The 13,176-nt window shown below is 45.9% G+C and overlaps 1 long non-coding RNA gene across 1 annotated transcript; it reads right to left on the bottom strand.

The window, feature by feature from the left end:
- Window positions 1-7,682: 7,682 nt before the first annotated feature.
- On the bottom strand, window positions 7,683-13,034 carry LOC139170826 (uncharacterized). Its single transcript, XR_011559672.1, has 3 exons — window positions 12,995-13,034; window positions 8,951-9,020; window positions 7,683-8,255 (listed from the first exon to the last, which is right to left on the bottom strand). It is a non-coding gene; the product is annotated as an uncharacterized lncRNA (long non-coding RNA).
- Window positions 13,035-13,176: the final 142 nt, after the last annotated feature.

Below are 13,176 nucleotides of genomic sequence, written 5' to 3'. Positions count from 1 at the left end.
CGCTGGCTGCCAGCAGTTTGGCAGATCGAATCTCACCAGGTTCAAGTTTGACTCAGCCTTCCGTCCTTCCGAGGTGGGTCAAATGAGGACCCAGATTGTTTGGGGCAAGAGGTGGACACTAAACCGCTTAGAGAGGGCTGGGAAAGCACCATGAAGCGGTAGATAAGTCTAAATGCTCTTGCTATTCTGGCAAAGTCAATTGTGCAACTCCTCTAGAACAGGCCTGTCAAACTGATTTCATTGAGGGCCGAATCAGGGTTGTGTTTGACCTGGGGGGGGGGGTGCGTCTTGGCCCTCCCAAGCTCCATTTTCACCGGCAGAGGCACCGCGGGCCAATCCTGTTTCCAGGACGGCCTCAGAGGGCTTTGAGTTTGAGACCCCTGCTCTAGAAACCCATCATTTAGACTGAGGAGCTTTTGTACTCTTCACAGTTGTTGTCCCTGAGTTGTGTGACTTTTCACAACCCCATAGACCCCACAACCTGCCCCTCCGCCTCCAATATCTCCCAGAGTTTTATCTTTATTGCATCCAGGACACACTGACCTCTGCTGTCCCCCTATGTTTCAGTCGGGAGACTTGGTAATTCTGACACCTCTTTAAAAAAAATACACTTTTTTTTTTTAAACTAAAGATTTTAGGGGTGATTTTTTTGTCTTTTCCATTCAGTCCTTCAGGGTTTCCATTGCTTTCTCCTGCTCCAGTTCAGGATGGTGGTTTTAAAATAAGTTTTAAGTGTTTATTTTCTACGCTGTTGGCTGCAGAAGGGTGACCTCTGCTGTTCTTTGGGCTGGAGCACATTTGCAGCAGCACATTAAAAGGAGATGCATACAAATTTTCTAGCACACACGCGTGATCCGTTGGTCCATTTGCCTTGCGCCTGAAAGTGGGGAATGCTCACAGTGATGTCAAACCAGTGTGGTTCCTTTGGGGCCTAATGTGACCCCTGGCTTAGTAGCACCTATGGGGCAGGCCACAATTTGCTTCTCAAACCACAATTAAGAGCCTTCGTTGCAGGATCAGGTTTAGTTTATTTAAAACAGACTTTATTGATTGAAACTCAAAGGTTTATACAACATAAGGAATGAGAACATATAGCTTCACACTTCATGCTAAGTTTTTAAAAAAACACACCCTTTTTACTAGGTGACCAAATCTTGTCTGCATTATAGGAGGGGGGAAAGTGGATGTCCTACATATAAAGTAGTTCCACATTTTGCAAATCCTGATATTTGTCAGTACCAGCTCCTATCCCTAATTCCCGTTTTCTGCCATTATCGGCAGGATTGGACCAAAAGTAGGAATAGAATGTGCTTCTTTCTGAAAAGCTCCGATGCTAAAATTCTACTTTGTGGCAGGAGACGATGTATCATGTAGAGTCACCTGGATAGAATGGAATTCTTTATTGGCCAACTGTGATAGGACACACAAGGAATTTGTCTTGGTGCAGATGTTCTCAGTGTACATAAAAGAAAAAGATGCATTTGTCAAGAATCATGAGGTACAACGCTTAATGATTGTCATAGAGGTGAAATAAGCAATCAGGAAACTTAATAAAAATATTAAGGATACAAGCAACAAGTTACAGTCATGAGTGGGAGGAGATGGGTGATAGGAATGATGGGAAAAAACTAGTAGTAATAGTGCAGACTTTAGGGAAATGTTTAGCAGAGTGATGGCGTTCAGGGAAAAAACTGGTCTTGTGTCTAGTTGTCTTGGTGTGCAGTGCTCTATAGTGACATTTTAAGTGTACGAGTTGAAACAGTTTATGTGTAGGATGCGAGAGGTCAGTAAATATTTTCACGGCCCTCCGCAGTATGCAGGTCCTCAATGGAAGGCAGGTTGGCAGCCATTGTTTTTTCTGCAGTTACGATTCTCAGTGGAGATTTCCAGTCATCCAAGTCCTGGTTGCCCCAAAGGTGTTTTTTCAGGAAGCCACTGGAATTTCTTGGTTTTTTCCCCTTTTGAAGAAGTTTTGCATCTCATCCAGGAAGCTTTCTCAACTTTTCCATTCCCCACTCTCCCGATTCCTGTCAGAGCTGAAGAAGCTTCTTTGGATAAGAAGTGAAACGTCTTCAAAAGAAAAAAAGAAGCCAAGTCCAGTTGCCTCCTGAAAAACACCTTTGGGACAGCCGGCTTCTTCATCTCTTGTCTTTCGCCAGTTAGGCAAGTCACTCACCTTGGCAGGTGAGAGTTTTCGTTCGCGTTAAATGCAGAACGGGAAAATGGGAATCCGTTTAGCCGGCCGTTATCTCGAATCAACCTCCCGCAAGTTTTCCCGGATCTCCAGCCTGGCCGGGTCCGGTGCAACAGAGACGACCAGGAGAAAAAGTGCCGGCGATGGGACCGCAGCTCCAGAGGGCGCGCCCGGCTCCCGGTGGCGGGCGACCCAGCGCTCCGTCTCCGCTTGCTCCCTCCGGACGCCCCGAAGGGAAGAGACGGAGGCCGGTGGCGCGCGGCGAACTCCGCTTGGATGGGAGCCGGGGCTTCCCAAGGACGCGCGGCTAGCAGCATCGCCTGCCAGACTTTGGGGAGAAGCAGAGGTGGGTGGAATGGGGAGGTGTGCTCGCCCCCGCGGCTCTGGATGCTGGCGGAGTTCGGCGCAATTATACCACTGCACCTGGGCAGGTAGCGAAATTGCGCGCGGAGACGCAGGGGCAATTTCGCTACCTGCCCAGGTGCAGTGGTATAATTGCGCCGAACTCCGCCAGCAACCAGAGCCGCGGGGGCGAGCACACCTCACTCGTCCACCTTAACAGCCCACCTCCGCGGCTGCTTCTTTCGCAAACTCGGCGGCGGGCAGGCGAACCGCGCCGTCGGGCGGCCGGACCCCCGTCCCAAGCGGGACCAGGCTGCCCAGCCGCACCCAGGCTGGCGGAGGGCAGGGTGGGGCCGCCCGACTTCTGCCCGGGATGGAGCGCCTGGCGAGGGCCAAGGAGAAGAGGCGCGTGTTGGGCCCTGCTCCCCTCCTCTTCCCAGGAGCCCGAGACGCCACCGCACCCAGAGCAAAAAGCCTTGCAGAGTCGTTTTTCCTTTCTTTTAATGCCCGCGCGTCCGTCTCAACCCGGCCGGCTTCGAGGCATTCACGTCGGGCAAAAAGTCTCGCCCTGCCCGACACTTTGCAAACTCTCCTGGCCCTTTGCCTCTCCCGCTGCGAGATCGAGACTGACTAACCCCAGAGTTGGGCTTGGAGGCGGAGGAAACTGCCCGGCCGCCTTGGAACCAACAGAGCCGTTCGGGCTCCCTCGAGCCCCGCAAGGGAGATGGGGTCGGCACCCACGCACCCAATTTCCAGTTCCCCAGGGGACTAGCCAGAGGTTCGGTTCCCTCTCCCGGGCCGGCGCGCTTTGAAAAGCGACCCAGCCGGCTCCGTCAGCCGCGGGAGCCTTGACGGGTTAGGGCGTGTCCGCCCACTCCTCAGCCCCTTCCCCGATTTCTTCGGGAGGGATGCGCTCTCGGCCGTCTGAAGGACCCAGCACCGGGCGTCTCGCCCAATTTTCTCCCGGGGAAAAAGCGCCTTGCGCTTCCGAAGCCATTGGGGGCTCCGGGCGCCCTTTCGAGCCCGGGGGAAGGCTGGAGGGGGGGGGCCGGAAAGGACTCCCCCGAAAGCAGGCGGCCGCGGCAGCTTTTTCTTCTGGTCTCTCCCGATTATGAGGCGCCGTTGATTCAACCCGTTTGATTCAACCCCCGTTTTCCTCCGTCTGAAAAGCTACCCGGGGATTTCTGATTCCGATTGCAATCTAATTTCTCCTCCAGGCAGAGGTGGGCTGCTAAGGGGGAACGGGGAGGTGCGCTCGTCCCAGGGGCTCTGGGCGCTAGCAGAGTCCCGCGGAATTCTGCTACGGCACCTGGGCAAGGGGCGAATTGGCGCGCCGACACGCAGAAGTTAAATTCACACAGCGGGATAAGCAAAAACGAAGGTTTATGTGTCTTAAAACGTTGCACGGATTCGTGACAATACGTCAATCTTGGTTCAACTGGTCCTGCAAATCTAGGCAAGTTGTGGCTTATTCCATAAACCAGGGTTAGGGAAAGTGCAAAGCCAACTCTGGAGCTTCTGTCTGTCCTGAAAACTTCAGCAGTCAACCAAAGAGAGTAGCAACTGATTCTCTCAATTCAGATAGGGGAAAATCACACTGTGGTTGATTCATCCCAGATATTTAGTACAAATATTCGTTTTGTAAAATTATATTGCACCCAGAAGATTGTATCACTTTTACTAGAAATTCTTGCCGTTACCCCCCCCCCCCAAACTCTGGAGGAATAAATTCAAAATCATCACATCAAGCCAGTCTATGATTTATACAACATTAGTTAGTATATAAAATCCATCTAATTTTGTTTAACAAAAAGGAGCATTAATTAAATAAGTCAGCGCTCTGAGTCTCCGGAGAGGGGCGGCATACAAATCTAATAAATAATAATAATAATGATAGAAGAATCCAATCAGCTAAATTGCACAATTGATGCTTTTATCTTGATGATTCCTTACAGGAAACATTCAGTTGGCTTCTTCCACAGAATAGAATAGAATTTTATTGGCCAAGTGTGATTGGACACACAAGGAATTTGTCTTGGTGCAGATGCTCTCAGCATCCATAAAATAAGATATACAGTACATTTGTCAAGAATCATGTGGTATAACACTTAATGATTGTCATAGAGGTCAAATAAGCAATGAAGAAGCAATATTAATAAAAATCTTAGGATATAAGCAACAAGTTACAGTCATACAGAATAAGGTTTAGGAACAGATTCCCATCCTTGCTGATTAAGAGAGTCCGCAACACTTAGTAGTAGTTGGATTATACCATATTAATTTACTACTACATATCCTACTATATTGATAGACCCTCTTTCCACAATCAGAAGCATTAAATTTGCTTTCTTGGTTTTAGTTTTTTCCTTCTTGCAGACATTCCATTACCCAACAAGGGTAGATCAGTGCTACAAGGAAGTGGAATTATACTGGTATAATAAAAGACAGCCAACCCCACCCCCTTCTAGCACTGAAGATGTTACTTAGTTAGGTAATAAAACCTCTTCAAGCAAACAGCCAAGCTCAGGGAGTATCAGGGACCCTACAGTCCAACTAACACATTCTCATTTGTCTTTTGCAAATCCACGGGGTTGCAGCTCCTTAAATTCTCTAACAGGAGAGTTACCGTAGATATTTTTAACATAAGCCAGATATTTAAAAAACCCCATAACCCTATTTTTCAAAGTGCACAAGATTTTAACTCAGGCTATGCTTCCCTTGTGTTTCACCCTCCCGGAGGGAGAATGTTTTCAAAGGAGGGATGATGGTTAATTGGGGTAGAATCACAAGTCCCATCCTAAAACTCTCAACCCGTAGATAACGAACAAAGCTCTTTGCATCCCTTTAGGCCCAGTTTCCTGGAGAAGGTGCCTGCTGCACTACAGCAGCAAAGCAATACTGGAGGCTTTCCTAAACTCCAGTATTTACGTGCTGCTAAAGCATAGCAGACAGTTAGTTCTTTTCTGCAGCTCTCCCTGGGAGTAACAAAGAGGACTGTTAGGTCGCCCAAGGCCTGCAAGATGGCAAGGGGGGGGGGGGGGGAGATTGATCATAGACAGGGTATTTTGGAAGACAATTCAGATTGAAATATTTTTTTTCTTTTGACTTGGGAGTAGCTCTCGTGAATTTGAAGCTCTGCATTCAAGGAAATGTGTTGTCCTGCTAGCAGCACGCAGTCCAGAGCATGCGGAGAGGGGTGGCATACAAATCTGATTAATAAATAAATAATACATAAATAAATGCCACAAAGAGGGAGTGAGGCTATTCTCCAAAGCACCTGAGGGCAGGGCAAGAAGCGATGGGTGGAAACTCTTCAAGATCACCAACTAAAGGCAAATTTCCCGACAGTTAGAACAATTAATCCATGGAACAGAAGTTGCCTCCAGAGGTTGTGAATTCCCCAACACTGGAAGTTTTTAAGAAGATGTTGGATGACCATCTGTCTGAAGTAGTGTAGGGTTTCCTGCCTAAGCAGGGGGTTGGACTAGAAGACCTCCAAGGTCTCTTCTACTCTATTCAGAGCTTTATTCTGCTGGGAAGGATGCTAGCCACTTTTACATGCCCTTAAGAGCAGTGGTATCAAACCTTGGCAACTTTTAAGACCTGTGGACTACAATTCCAAGAATTATTCCACAGCCAGCCGGTTTTAATGTTCCCAAGGTTGGAAACCCCTGCCTTCAGAGGCAGAAATTTTATTATGGATTCAGAGAAGGTTCTGGTGCCAGACACATTAGACCCTCTCGTTTTGAGCGATGCTGAAACTATTTCCCATATTTCTTTCATTTTTGAGATGGGAAAGGAAAAGTAAAGTTACAAGGCGTGTGCTTCAAGGACCCGCTTGAAGTATTGTTACTGAAACATACCTGGCCAGGTAAGCTAAGTTTGGGACGGTCTTGGCTTTCCTGAGGCGGAGGACGGCTTCTCTTCGACTGAATCCTTGAGGTCATGAGGCAGCCCAGAACGGTCTGTATCTTCTTTTCTCTACAAACCATGTCGTGCTGCTACGTCACCTCAAGGTTGGCCTTTGGAGTGGGGGCCCCCAAGGAAGCCAAGTTGCAAAGCAATCCAAGCAGCAGGATGTCAGCAGGTCCCGTCTCCCCTGCTTTCAAATATTCAGGGAGAAAAGGGTTCGAAGTCGCAACGTACAAGTAGCAACAAAAGAATGTCAATCAGCGTCTCATGAGAGTGCTTAGAGAATGAATTCTTGGCTTCTGAGCAACTTGGGGAGAACTCTAACCTAGGATTCCATTGGTGGCCTGTATGGTTTTATGCAACCTAAGGATTTTCCCTGCCTGCCTCCCTCCCTCCTAAATTAATCATTTTCTGCAAGCCAGAGTTCCCATTTTCACCTCTAAAATGCACCTCTTCCAGCGGTAGCCAGTGGTGCATTTCAAACAATGAATTCAGGGCAAATTTAATTTACCCCAGCATAAATCTAAGGAGAGGGGCAGCACACAAATCTAATTAATAATAATAATAATAATAATAATAATAATAATAAAAAATGTACAGGTATAATTTCAGTTGGATAGTCAGGGAATTTGAGGAACTGCTTTCCATCAACTTTATTTGGTATGCACTGTGAATGACAGCTGTCAGCTACAAAAGCATTTATTATTATGTTCTGATAAATGGTTAGGCAATTATGGATTTTGTATTTTATTTGTTATGGACCAACACTTATAAGCGTAGTTAGCAGTTTTTTCTTCTTTTAATTATGTCCTTCGCACATTGTTAACTGCAGGAATGAATGTCTGATCCCTCCAATTATTTCATTTACTTAATAATTCTTAGTTTATCTATGTGTTAAGATATACGGCAGGTTTTGCAGCCTTGCCTGATCTAAAGCCTTCCGAGTACTTTGAGTTGGATTAAAATGCTCTCAATTTCCTTTATTCATTTTAAATCCAACTTGTCCACACCTCATATAAATTCATTATAAACTTAGCTATCCCTGTTCAGTAATTCCACGAACATGTTCTACAGGGCAGGCTTTTAAAACACATGACTGACTTAAGAAGAAAGCTAAACTTATTTAAAGAGTTCAGGGTTCTATTTTAGTTTTTTTTTAAAAACCCACAAATCCTTAGAAATGGAAAGTGTTATGTAAAATGCCAATAGCATGCCAGCCAGTAACCAAGTTTGTAGCCTGTGAAACAAACAAAGTATTCTTGACTATAACAAATTAATTTGTTTATCTAAATGGCATCATATTTCCTTGAGACATCTTTACAGTCGCTGGAAAATGACTCCCGTTTTCACTGCTTTATGGACAGGTATGTTTTAAGGAAAGTTTTGTGTGGACAATATGAGACAGTTATAATGCTTTTTCAGATTTAGATTTAGCAGGGAAATGCTGCCACAGCTTAGCAGGACTTAATACATGAAAGCTGAAGGGACATCAGATGGCACATTCAGACCATTGCTGACATGGGTACCACAACTCCCATGTGTCTGTAGCCGTTCCTGCTCACAGCAACTAACAGAAGCAACCAAAAAGTTATTTTCTAGGAGTGCCTGTTGCTTTTGCTAAGCCTGACATGCTGAAAGAAGACAAGCAGGGAACTTAAACCTCCCAGACAATTCAGCTAACAAGCTGCCATTGGAAGGGGGATGCTACTCATTTAAATCTCTGGTCATTTTACTCACCTGTGTCAACTTACCTGCGATGAATAAAACCAATGCAAAGAGAAAGATTCACCATTCGTTCCAGCAGGAGCTAAAACATCAAACCCCACAAGCAAAGGTCTTACAAACAGTTTTAATGCGTGTTTTAGATAAAAGCCATGAATGCCAAAGCTCACAAACCTTTGAGGAAGTTGTGAGCACTAACTTTTAGATGGGGAAAACCCTCCAACCCCCGCCCCCCAAATACTGGTTGCAGGGGGGAAACCCCACACCCTCAGAGAGATGGAATCTAATCACTTCCATTCTTTGATGGCCTTTATGGTTTATTTTACCCTCCCACCCAGAAAAGAAAGCTACTAGGATCCAAGTTCCTGGAACCAAATCCCAGCCAGAAATGAATTTTCTTCTACAGCCCCCATTACAGTCCATGGAAGACATGATAACTTATTATTTATATCCATGGCATTTGAAGCTGCTAAAGACACGTGTGCAACCAGGGTTATGCATGGCTAAGAAAGTGACCATGTTAGAAACCCAACTTCGTTTTGGCCACTAAACTGAACCAATGTTGGAGCTAGAGAAGACTTCTGTGGGAAAGAAGGCTCGTAGATCAGACTTCTACTGAAGCCGCAATCATTAAATTGCAGGCAGACACATTCTTTTGCCTCCACAGACAAAGTAATAAACTGGACAAAGTAATAAACTGGACAAAGTAATAAACCCGACAATGTCGGCCTTCCTCCTCCCGCCCTCTGTTAATCTAGCAAAAGGGAAATAACAACATACCCAAAACTGTCTGTCCTCTGTCTTCTTCCTCCTCCATCCCGGAGGTTCAGCAAATGCACAGAACACTCACCTGAAATTAAAACAGAAAACCCAAAAAAGAAGTCAACTGAAGGGTTGAAGAAAAATCCCCTGTGGAAACAGAACAGGATTAAGTCCAGATTATCACCACCATTATGGAATCTTTGGATCTTCAGCCAAGCACGCAAAAGTGAGCAACTTGGGACAACTTCCAATTTTGTAGCGCAGCGTTTTCCTCAAAATTGGTGACTTTAAAGTGGTGGATTTCAACTTCCAGAATTCTGGCAGCCCACCCATCTTAAAACCACCAAGGTTTGAGAGACATCGATGTAGCAAAAAAGTCTACCATAACTGTCTAGAAAGAAATTTGTCAGAAACCCCACTTCACGAATCACAAAGGACTTTCAAAGTTATCACATCCTACTCACATATCCTCTTCCAACCAATATTTTAATAACTCCCTTTGTTGTAGCAGAGTGAAACTTGAGTTTTGAGAACTTTGCAGCTTGTTTGTGAGTTTATTTGCAATAAACAAATAGGGAGCAATCAAGGTAATGAATAAACAGAAATAACATAGCCTGCATGTCATTTCAACACATTTTTCGGTATGGATGGTTGTTATAAAAATATTCTTACTGGATTAAGTGACTTTTGAGGGCAGATTCACAACAGTTTTCTGGCACTGAATTGTGTCTAATTTCAGCATGATTTTTTTAAAAAAAATATTCTTGGAACATTTCATCTTATTTCTTCCCTGTACAAAGAATGACCATTTTTACATTTCCATTAAAAGCCTAGCCTGAAACTATTCTATGTGAAAAATGGTGAGTGAAATAAAAATTATTAATTTTGAGTGGACTTATGCAAGTTATTTTTTTTTTGGGCGGGGGGGGGGGGAGTCTCTTGATATAATCTGCCCAACCTACAACAAGAAATAGAACAATTTAGAAGCCAACATTCACTCCAGTGAAACTTTAAAACAATCTCCTTGCTATGTTGTAGGGGTCCCCAAACTTGGCAACTTTAAGAATTGTGGACTTCCAACTCCCAGAATTCTCCTGCCGGCTGGAGAATTCTGAGAGTTGAAGTCCACAAGTCTTAAAAGTTGCCAAGTTTGATGATCTCTGCTATATTGTTTCGACATTGCTGAAGGCAAGATTATACCTTTAAAAATAAACATAAACAAAGAGTATTGCAATATGTTTTCAACTAGCATCAGCATAAACACTGAAATGAAATTTCCAGAAATGATAAATAATTTCTAAAATACAGATTACCCTTTTTTAAAAAAAAATCATCATCAACCACTGGATCTAAATCATACACGGACCCCTTCCCCCATTTTATCCTCTCATAAAAGATCATTTAGAAACAAACCAGGATTAACCTATTATTAGCTGGTTTCCAAATTCTGCTCTTAGCCTAAACCGTCATATTGCACAGTTCTTAAAATTTTTGCAAGAAAGGAAGAACTTGCAGTTTCCCACTTCATGAGAGGAACTTTTACGACTTCTTTTAAATGGAGCACAAGGGAAGGCTGCATATACTGTATGTTAGAATGCCAGTAAAAGTTTTCCCTCAAAAGTGCTGACGAAGAACAGTATTTTAAACTCCCTGGAGCTTTTCCGTTTGTTCAGTGTCGCCTCCTCTAGATGTAAAGACTGCATTGCAGACTTAAAAACCAAACTCTTAAAAACACCATCTGTGCAAACCAAGGACGGTAGGGAAGTAGAAAACCTAAGAAGAATCAGCACCCATTAATAGGACTTGCATGGGAGCACACACGCACACACACACACAAAATACATACCCACACACAAAATAGATTATCTTTTTAAAGACGTCCCCCTTCTCCACTTTTTTCCAGAAGAAACGTTATGACTTTGGATTTCAAAAAGAGTTTGTTTCTTAGCCCACCCGGCAACAAAATCGGACAATTACAATTTATGTATATTTTTAAATCATTTTAAATGATTAAAACTAGGATCTTGCAAATTGCCCCCAAACTACTTAAAAGAAAAATAAATTATTGAATAAGAATTAATGTCTGAAATTTATATAACTGCACTTTTTGTTAAGAAAAAATTTTTTTTTAAGCTATAGCAAATGTAAGGAACAATTTTTTAAAAATCTAAATTAGGCTTCATAAGGGATAAACAATTTTTTAAAAATTAATTCTCTAATTTAAAAAGTCTATCTTGTTTATATTGGTTCATGGTACCGTTATTTTAATCAGTTTTTTAAATTACATTTCAATCCATGGCTGTAAAATAAAACATGTAATGACAAAAAGTATAAAACAGGGCAAATTAATTTCTAAAATTGTTTATTTTTTGAAAAAATGACTTGCATACAGTAAAAATTAGTTACTATACTGTACATTTTAAAATGCATTTTATATATAAAAAGATAGAATTTATTGTGAGTGCTTTTGAAAATTTTAATTCGGCTCTCGTGAAAGCCAAAACAAATTGCCACCTTTCCATTTGCAAACGGGCCACTTCGAATTCAACCCACTTTATTCCAAATCACAAGGGCCGGCAAAACAAAAAATAAAAAATAAGAACCATCGCATTTTACATTTGGAAAAAAAAATTTTTTTTTAAAGGAAACAAAAAAACCCACTATTTTAAAACGGTTTGGGGGGGAAAAAGTGAAATGAAACCATCTTCTCGCTGGCCATTTCGTTTCAAACGTTACTCCAGGCCAATTGAAAACGTCTTTTTTTCTCGCCCCCCTCCCTATTTTTCAACCAGCACTTTTTGCTTCGATAGAAACTTTTTTTTTTCCGGGACGGGGGGGGGGCGCTTGCAGAGAAGAAAAGTCCTATTTTTTTTCCTTTGCAACTGGATTTCCCTCGGAGGGAGGAAGAATATATATAGATATAGATATATATATTCAGCGGCGCATCACTTTTTTTAACTCTCGCTCTGCCGGCTCCACGTCCGCCGGGGCTGCAGAGCTTCCTTCGGGCCCGGAGTTTGGGGGGGGGGGGGTTGTAAAAAGATGGGGGGGCTTAGGAAAGTCAAGACAGAAAGAAACGGGGTGGGGAGCACGAAGTCCCCTCGACCTCCTGGGGTTTGGCCCCCTGTCACTTTCCCTTCCCCTATTCCACCCCTCCCCTTAATTATTTTTTATTGGGGGGGGCTGCCGTTCCAAAAGCTCCGAGGAAGCCCCCCCTCCCCTCGCCACGCGCGTCTTTTTCCTCCCCCCCCGAGGGAGCGGCCGAGGAAGCCCCCTCCCCACCCGCCCCTGCCTGCCCCCCTCCCCACACAAGTCCCCGAGCCCCGCCGGCCGCCGATGGGCTCCTCCGGGCGGGCGGGCGCGACTCCTTCCCGGCCGCTTCTTCCGCGCTGTATCCATATTTAGCTAAAAAGTATCGGGCGGAGGAAGCGGCGGCTGGACGGGAGGGGGGATGAGGGGGCGCGTGTGGCGGCCCTTCATGAGGGGGGGGACCGAACCCCGCCCCGCGGCGCCCCCCCTCACGCGTGGAACCGGGCGGGGGGGCTTTTCCCCCCCTCCCTCAGGACGGCGACGACGCCCCCTCAGCTAAGGGGGGGAGGGTTGGGGGGGGGGAAAAACAGGCCCCCTCAGAGTCAGACTCGCCCCGCCCCGTCAAGAAAAGTTTGGCCACTTTGACGGGCTGAGGAGAAAAAAAATGGGGGGGGCGACCCCCGCTCGAATTGAAGTCGGTCCGCTGAGGGGAGCGCCCCCCCCCTCTCACCGGCGGCGGGTGGGAGAAAGAGCAACGGGGGGCCCGGCCGGTGTCGCCCCCCCCTTCAGGCGCGCGCGCGCCGCCTCCTCCTCCTCTTTCCCCCCTCCCCCTCCTTCCCCCTCCCCTCCCCCCCCCCGCCCTCCTCCTCCTCCCCCGCCCAAGCGCCGCTCTCCCGCGCCTCCCCCCGCCTCTCCCGGGCCAGTTTCGGGCCGGGGGTATTTTTAGGGATTTTTTGAGGATTTTTGGGGCTCCCCCCGCGGCCCCCCCCGGCCCGGGGCGCCCTTCTTTTTACCCCGCCCCTCCCTCCTCACCTCCGAGTCCACTCGAAAATGGCGCCGAAATCGAAAAAACTTTGCAAATTTCATTGTAGCGCCTGCAAAGGCTGCTGGGACGGGGAGGGGGAGGGGAGGGGGGGGCGGCGGGGAGGCACCGCCCAGGAGGGAGGAGGGCGGGGCCGGGAGGGGCTGAGGGGGGAGGAGGAGGAGGGAGGAGG

Source organism: Erythrolamprus reginae, chromosome 8 (assembly GCF_031021105.1).
Source record: "Erythrolamprus reginae isolate rEryReg1 chromosome 8, rEryReg1.hap1, whole genome shotgun sequence".
NCBI classification, from domain to species: domain Eukaryota; kingdom Metazoa; phylum Chordata; class Lepidosauria; order Squamata; family Dipsadidae; genus Erythrolamprus; species Erythrolamprus reginae.
This window is presented reverse-complemented; position numbering and strand designations above follow the sequence as displayed.